This window comes from Pantherophis guttatus, chromosome 8, assembly GCF_059756535.1.
Source record: "Pantherophis guttatus breed Tessera chromosome 8, ASM5975653v1, whole genome shotgun sequence".
NCBI lineage: Eukaryota > Metazoa > Chordata > Lepidosauria > Squamata > Colubridae > Pantherophis > Pantherophis guttatus.
The window spans coordinates 34,538,804-34,547,433 of record NC_142070.1 but is presented as its reverse complement, the minus strand read 5'-3'; the positions used below and the strand labels follow the sequence as shown (position 1 = coordinate 34,547,433).

The 8,630-nt window shown below is 35.3% G+C and overlaps 1 long non-coding RNA gene across 1 annotated transcript; it reads right to left on the bottom strand.

Moving 5' to 3' along the window:
- Positions 1 to 4,450: 4,450 nt before the first annotated feature.
- On the bottom strand, positions 4,451 to 8,074 carry LOC117680269 (uncharacterized). The gene is made up of 2 exons (XR_015729214.1): positions 7,765 to 8,074; positions 4,451 to 6,404 (listed from the first exon to the last, which is right to left on the bottom strand). It is a non-coding gene; the product is annotated as an uncharacterized LOC117680269 (long non-coding RNA).
- Between the last annotated feature and the right edge of the window lie 556 nt (positions 8,075 to 8,630).

Sequence of the window (8,630 nt, the reverse complement as noted above, 5' to 3'; positions counted from 1 at the left end):
AAAAGATTTGAATCATGATAGCTGAGCATCTAGAATAGAACAAAAATAACAGAATAAGATTGCATGCATTGAAGCTTGTTCAAAAGAAACAGCTAGCACAAGTAGTAAAAGATGTCAATACTATAATATCAAATATAAACCAGGGGTGAAATCTAGAAGGTTCAGACAGGTTCTGGAGAACCGGTAGCAGAAATTTTGAGTAGTTCGGAAAACTGGCAAATACCACCTCTGGTTGGCCCCAGAGTGGAGTGGGAATGGAAATTTTGCAATATCCTTCCCCCAGGAGGGGGGAGGGAATGCGGATTTTGCAATATCATTCCCCTAGAGTGGGATGGGAATGGAGATTTTGCCTTCCCCTGCCATGCCCACCAAGCCACACCACAGCAGACCCACCAAGCCACGCCCACAGCGTGTAAAAAAAATGAATTTCACCACTGATATAAACACCATCTCACTGCAAGAAACAAACCAGTTAATATACAGCACAAGTGAAGTTATAAATGAATACCTAGGATAAAGGTAAATAAAGGTTTCTGTGTCCAGTCATGTCCAATTCTAGGGTGTGGTGCTTATCTTTGTTTCTTGACTGAAGGGCCTATCATGGTTATACACCAAAGGTGTGCACAGTGCTATTAGTTTTCCACCGAAATGGTACCTATTAATCTACTCTTATTTTGCCTGCTTTTGATTTGCTAGGTGGGCAGGAGGATAATGCCTAGGATGCAAATCAACAAAGAAGACAAAAAGCCAAACAGTGCATCACCAAAATGGACAATTAGGCTGGAAAATGAGTGTACTAACATCAGATGCAAGCCAGCTGGAAACATATGAAAGAAAAGAAGCTGAACAACTGGAAGACCAAAAAAAAAAAAAAAACATTGATCAAGAAATATTACCTAGAATTATGGATGACTAAGGAAGCACCGGAAATAAAAAAAGCAGTAAATTATAGGATCTGCAATATTACCAATCTGGGCAACATTAGTAATAATAATAACTAATAACAACAGTGGAAATGGTTAAAATTGAGTGAAAATAATTTAAAAATGAGACATTCCTGGAAAGGATCAATCACATGGCTTTTGGCTCAAGTATCTGACTTGTTTACATCCAATTGTAGCTAAACAGCTTAATGAAGGATTGCATAAAGCAACTGGATAATAACTGGAAAAAGTGATTCAATAACTGATTCAAGAAGACAGTGAAAGGGACAACACTAGGAAACTATAGACCAATAGCATACTTGCCTACAATATTTAAATTACTCATAGGCATAATAGTGGACACTATCCAAGATTATTTAGAAGACTATAACAATGTTTCAGTAAAACAGAAATTAAATAAAAGGAAAAACAGAGGTACAAAAGATTCTGCTTGATAAAATGGTTTTTGAGAATTGCAAAAGCTGAAAAACCAATTTAGATATGGTCAAAGTTGATTATAAAAAGGCAATTGATTCATTACCCCATATTTGGTTCATCAAATGTTTGGAAATACAGGTATACTATAAAAATCAAAATCTTCATTAAAAAAAACAAACCAATAAGTGAAAAATAGATTGGTGGTTGGAAATGAAAAATATTGGCTTCCCAACATTAAAGAGGTATCTTCCAAAATGATTGATTATTACAGTTATTATTTTATATTGTTGTGATCCCAATTTCAGTGATTTTGAAGAAAACAAGTTTTAGCTATCAAATAATAAGCATGCTAATGAAATCTCATATTTGCTTTATATGGTTGATCTGAAATGTTTGAGTAAACATTTGAGTAAACAAAAATCAAAATCCAGTCATAAAACATATAATAAACTTTATTTTATTAAAAAATAAAAACATATTTTTAGCACAGTTATACCAATGGAATTTGGCCTAAAAACTGTGCTACAGTGGCAATAAGTAAAGTAAAATCATGAAAAAATGAAATGTCAAATGGCCAAACCATGAGGAACCATCAAGATAAATTCTACAAGAATCTGGGAATTTTATGTATGAATATCATCAAGCATTGACAAGTTAAAATGTAATTAGTAAAGAATATATCCAAAGGGTGACAAAATTGCTAAACACAAAATTAAATGAGGAAAATACCATGGAAGCCATAAATAACCAGGGCTGTACATGTGATACAATCCACTGCTGGCAATATTAACTATACACAAGCTGAAATGGACAGATTGGATTGAAAACTAAGAAAACTGATTATGCATTACACATTTCATCCCTATAGTGATACTGATAGATTATATCTGCCCTGGAAAATGTAGGCAGGGGTTTACATCATTTCAAACAAACTTTAAAGGAAGAAAAAGCTTGCATTGGCTGATTATTTTGAGCATAAACTCACAAAGTCTTCACAAATAACTGTAGCGAGAAAGAAGAAAGTGTCCTTAATTGATATAGCACTACCAGGGCATAATAGAAGACTATATAGAATTGGATAAAATCACAAAGTATCAAGCTCTTCAAATCAAAATTGGAATATTATGGCATAAATCTCAGTGATTTTCGGCACATTGGATGTCATACCAAAAAGTCTTAAATGGCACTTGGAAAATCTGTGCATTTACAAAACTGTTCATCTGTAAATTACAAAAGGCCACACTGTTTGGATCCACACATATATTATGCTCAGGGGTGGGTTCCACTTATTTTTACTACTGGCTTGCAGTGCGAGTGCGCGGGGACTTCTGTGCATGCGCAGATCACCCATGATGACATTGTGGCAGGTGGGTGGAGCTTCCCACCAATTTTACTACTGGTTCTATAGAACCAGACCGAACCAGGATCAACCCACCACTGATTATGCTGATACATTAGGACATCCTAGGTTCTTGTGAAAAACATGAAAAGAAGGCCAACTACAAAACCGGCAGCTGAGATTTAACATTGTTGCATATATGATTACAGAATTAGCAAAAATAAGGATAATATATTAAACTTATAGTGGTAAGAAACCCCCCCTCCATGTACACACACTCCAAAAAAAGTTCTATAATTCTTTTTCACAATGAGTATAAGCATTTTGCCATTTTCTAATTGGTATTGGAAGAATTGTTTGTTGATAGTTGAAAATTGTTTGTTGATTTAGTTGAAAAAGTACAGAAATCCACATATTCTTTCAACTGACATATGATTTGCCACACATTTTCTCCTCTGTTATTTGCTTCAATACTTCTTTTATTATTGCTTACAAAAAGAAAAACAAGAATACTTCAAAGTAAATAAAGTATGGTAACATTTTTATGATTCCAAAACTAGTTACTTGAATCTGTTTCAATGTTATTGGGTCTATATGTTTCATACAACTATAGACTGTGCATCGTGTCATATTCAGAGAAAATTATGTGTTTTAGGTATATTGCACATAGAAAGAAATATTTTTAGAAAAGCTAAGGAATTCAAAAAGAAGAGTAATCATTATTAACATTTAAGTCCCATTGTTCAATGTGTGCTTTAAACTATAAATTACTTTTTGCATTTCCCACTTCCCCTTCCCAAAAAATAACTAAATGCACTCAAGCAATTAACTTCTAACTGCACCTTCTTGAAAAGTAGTGAAAAAAAGGAAGTGGTAAATTAAATGTTATATTTTGCAAAAACATATTACACCAAAAAGAAACAATGAAATGAAGTGTTAATTGTGCATTTTCTTGATTTAGGACAAAATTTGACAGTGTTACATCTTATATAGAGGCTCGCCATTTGGCTCCTGATACACATCCTACTGAAAAGCAAATCTGATATATAAAAATGTTAAAGGGCCCTTTTATCCACAGTGATAAAATAACAGTAAGTTGTATTTTATCACACTTTCAAAAATTTAACTTAATGGTGGTTCTCATCATTTGCAATAATTATGCCAGGTACAATGAGTCTACTTTGTTTCATTGGCCTCATGCCATTTTACAACAGTATAATAATCTTAAAGTGTATTTGTAGAAAGCAGTATTTCCACTCAGCATTGCTTAAGTCTCTGAAATCTTGATCAGAAACCAGTTATCATAAGTAAAATATGACTTCTAATGTAGAATCTTCTTTGTATCTCATCAGGCAAACCTTAGATTGCTGCTTACAAATTCTTATAAATCATGGCTATTTAAAATGTGTAAAAGTAGGTTCTTTATTATTGAGGTGTTTTAGATGATATGTTTCAGAATTTCATCAAATTCTAATAGGTAGGAATGTATACCCAAACAAATGCATTCCATAGCACTCTGATAATATAAGGTAAGAACATTGTGGTAGATTGCCCTAGCATCAATGATCTGAATAGGATAGAAATTGATCCAGAAACTTGGAAAATCTAGGTCGGTTCTGTTGTCCAGTTTTCTGCCACAACCTTTTCTGGATAGAGAAATTGGGAATGGCACAGTACCAAGTTTTAGGGTGCACAAAATCTGTGGAAATATGTTGTTAAACATGTTAAAGTAAAGAGAAAAATCGAAATCAAAGTAGAGGATTAAACTTTAATAATTCAAACACAAATTAAATAAACATATATTCAAACACAAATTAAATAAAACATATATATATTACAGCCAGAATGATGCATTCTAGACTGAGTGAGAAATCCAGAGCCTTCAAACACATTTCAAACCTTTTTTATGACGTAGCCAAAGGTAGACCTGGCAGTTTTTGGTTGTATCTTTTATAGTTCCTTAGAGTTCTAATAAATAACATGTCACCAAGTAAAACTATGTACAAAGATAAAGGTAAAGGTTTCCCCTATCCAGTCGTGTCTGACTCAAGTTAGCAGTGTTCATTTCTATCTCTTAGCTGCAAGAACCAGCATTGTTGGACAATGTTTCTGTGGTCATGTTACCTTCCCAGTGAAATGGTGCCTATTTATCTACTTGCATTTGCATGCTTTCAAACTACTGGCAGGTACAAACTGGAACAAGTAATGGGAGTTCACCCTATCATGTGGCATTTGGGTCTTGAACTAGGTTGTCAACTTTCCACCGACAAGCTCAGCATTTTTGAGCCACCATGCCCCTCAAAACTATGTACACGTAGTCCTTGACTTATGACCAAAATTGAGCCCAAAATTTATGTTACCATGTGAGACATTTGTTAAGTTTGCCCCATTTAACAACTTTTATTGCCACAGTTGTTAAGTGAATCACTGCAGTTGTTAAGTTAGTAACATGGTTGTTAAGTGAATATGGGTTCCTCATTGACTTTGCTTGTCAGAAGGTTGCAAATGGTGGTCACATGACCTTAGGACACTGCAATCATCATAAATATGAACCAGTTACCAAATGCCCAAATTTTGACTACATGACCATGGGGATGCTTTTTGTAAGTGTGAAAAATGGCCATAAGTCACTTTTTTCAGTGCCATTGTAACTTTGAATGGTCACCAAATAAACTGTTGTAAGTCAAGAACCCCCTATACTTTAATTTTTAAAATCAAAATGGAAAGTAAATAAAAGCTTATATATGTATGTTTATGTACATGTATATATGTGTGTGTATGTGTGTGTTTGTGTGTGTTTGTGTGGATGTAAGTCATCAAGAATCATTGAGGAGTTGGCAAGCCTAAGGTATAAATAAGTAAATAAGCAAAGGAATCTAAGAAAATAACATCTCAATTTTCCCATTATATTCTTGACCCTTAGGCAGGATCATCAATCAATTCACCATATCTTTCTCAATAATTATTGAAGAATCAGTTCACTATGATCAGTCATAATAGCATAACTTCTTTTTTCTTTAAGTTTTACTTAGTTTGTGAAAATTCATGCAATAACTATGAGCAACATGACCACTGTTGTCTAACCTTCAAAGTAACATTTTGAACATTATAGGAGTAAAAAAAGAAAGAAACAAAAGAACTATTTTATTTAGGAAAAGAAAAATAAATCCTCTTCTAATTAAGTTTAGATGGCTGTATTAGAAGATAAAAGAAATATTGAAGATTTTTAATATCAGTTACAGAAAAAAATTGTAAAAGTGTATGCTACCTATTTACCATTAACTAACATGAATGTCATTTACAAATCCAATTGTTCATTTTGCTTGCTTGCTTAGTGTACATAAATGTTCTTTATTAATGTTACTGAATAAATCCAGAAGAGATCATCTTTGGTGAGTTTCATTCCGTACTGTTTGGAACTATCAATCCATAATCCTTGAAATCCATATTGATTTATATTATTGTGAATGGCAATGGCAGTGACAGAAGAGAAAAAAGAAAATTATTGTTCAGTAGTGCTGCTCCAAAGATAAAGCAAATTGAATAGAATATCTCTATACCATCTCAATTCCATCTTAAAGCTATTTTATTTTATGAAAGAAATAAAGGAAAGATTTGTAACAGGAAACAAAGCAAAACTGTAGGATAAAGAACTACAAACCTTACTGTATGCTTTATTCATTGCCTTTTTCAGTCACTTCACCCTGTAATATCAACACATCAGAAATAGAGTCTTAGCACTACCTGTTATAAAGTTTATCATATTTCAAGTGCTTATAAACATTTATTATATTAAAACAGTTTGTGTTGAAGCCCTCCCTCCTCTTTATTTTTTTTTTCTTTGCAGTCTTGAGAAATATTGTGCAAGACACAATTAAAAGCAACAGTTATTGAAAAGGTAGAGATAAACCACAGCAAAGCAAAAATATATCTAGGAGAGAGGTCGGCAACCTTAAACACTCAAAGAGCCACAAAAGTCCATTCAATTCTGGAGCTGACTGGAAGTCTGGTTCCCCATCATAGTCTCGTCTTAGCACGACGTCCATTTTCCTCTGCTGACCAGAAGTCTGGTTCCCCCACCATAGAGTGTTCTCCTAGCATGGCGTCCTTTTTCCTCTGCCGATTGAAAGTCAGTTCCCCCACCATAGAGTCTCCTCCTAGCATGGAATCCCCACCATACAGTCTCCTAGCACAACATCTTTTTTCCTCTACCTGTCCTAACCAAAAGTCCTATCAATTGTGGAGCTGATCAACATCAGGGAGCTGCAGCAGAGGGATGAAAGAGCCACATGCGGCTCCAGAGACACGGGTTGCTGACTTCTGATCTAGGATGATGCTTTCATTATAATGCAATGTATTAGCAAGTATAGCAAGACAATAAAAAATTCACTGAGAGGGAGGGAGATGCTATTACTATAATTATGTGAAATAATGTCTCCTCAAATTTTATTTTAAAAAATCAAGAAATGTCCACAGTATTCTGTTACATATACTATACTTGGATAGAATAGATTTTAATAGATTTTAATATAATATCCAATCTATTATTATTTTACATTAATACTGTATATTAATAACATATTAATATAATATAGTTTATAGATACAAACTAGGGTGTGGAAAGAAGAATGATTAACATCTTTAAAACTATACATTTCCTTTAAATCAAACTTAAGAAGTTCTAGAAATATATTTATCTAATTCTGCTTTTATCTCAACTTTTATTTAATTTACTGGTGTATTCTATTCCATTTTTCTCTTCCAGTTTTCTATTTGGCCAGGACAACAACCAAGAGTTTGCCCAGCCAATGTTGAAATGTTTACCTTTATTCAAAAACTATAAGCAAGTCTAAGGGCTTATCTGTATTAAGAAAAGAATGGGCTACCTAATATTTTGAGATTGCAGAAATGAATGTCATCCTTGTTTATCTCCAACCTGCTGGGAAGGTGAGCACCGCTGAGCTTATTTGCTTCTTATCATATTTTCCCCATCTCATGATATAAGAAAGGAATCCAATCCTCTTCATCCCATTCTCTTTTTATAAGGGTTTTTGAGCTGCTTACCATGAAAGGCTGGAATATTGGTCTGTGTCTTTCTTTTTTTAAGGTTCAGTAATGAGTTGATGAAATGTTGACTATTTCTCTTTTTCTTTTTGTAATTGGGTGTAGTTAACAAGAATTCTATTAAGTTTTCTTTTGAAGTGGTAAGAACTACAACATATCACCTCTCCTCTCCATTCTTCTCCCTCCTTTGCTCCCCTCCCCTCCCCTCTCCTCTCATACTCTGCCCTGCCCTGCCTCCAGTGGTGGGATTCATCTGGTTTGGGCCAGTTTGGGAAAACTGGTAGTTAAATTGCTGGATGGCCCTGCCCCTCCCTGCCCCGGCCCTTCCAGGGGCAGGGAGGGGCAGGGCCATCTCCATGCATCCCATTTTGGCTCCCAGGTAAGTGGAGCAAGGCCTACTAGGCCCAGAACCAGGTGTGGGGGTGCATCATACCCCCTGTGGCCTGTTTTTGCTCCCAGGAGGCTGCAGGGAGGCCTACTAGGCCCAAAATAGGACATGGGGGGTATGGCACTCCCCTGTGTCGTGTTTTTGCTCCCAGGAATTTTTAGGGATACCTCCTAGGCCAAAAACGGGGCACAGGGGTTGGCACACACCCCTGTGGCCTGTTTTTGCTCCCAGTGGGGTTCAGTGCTGCCTGTCACATGCCCTGGCCATGGCCACCATGGCCACGCCCACCCAGCCGGTCATTAGGGCAGAGAACCAGTTGTTAAATTATTTGAATCCCACCACTGCCTGCCTCTTCACAAAAGACATGTCTACAAAGCATGTTCTTTCCTGGCATGGTTAGGGTTGGGAAGAAATTTAAAAATCTGTTAAATAACCCATGCAAACAGAAAACTTGGATATATCTGTGGCCTAAGTCAAG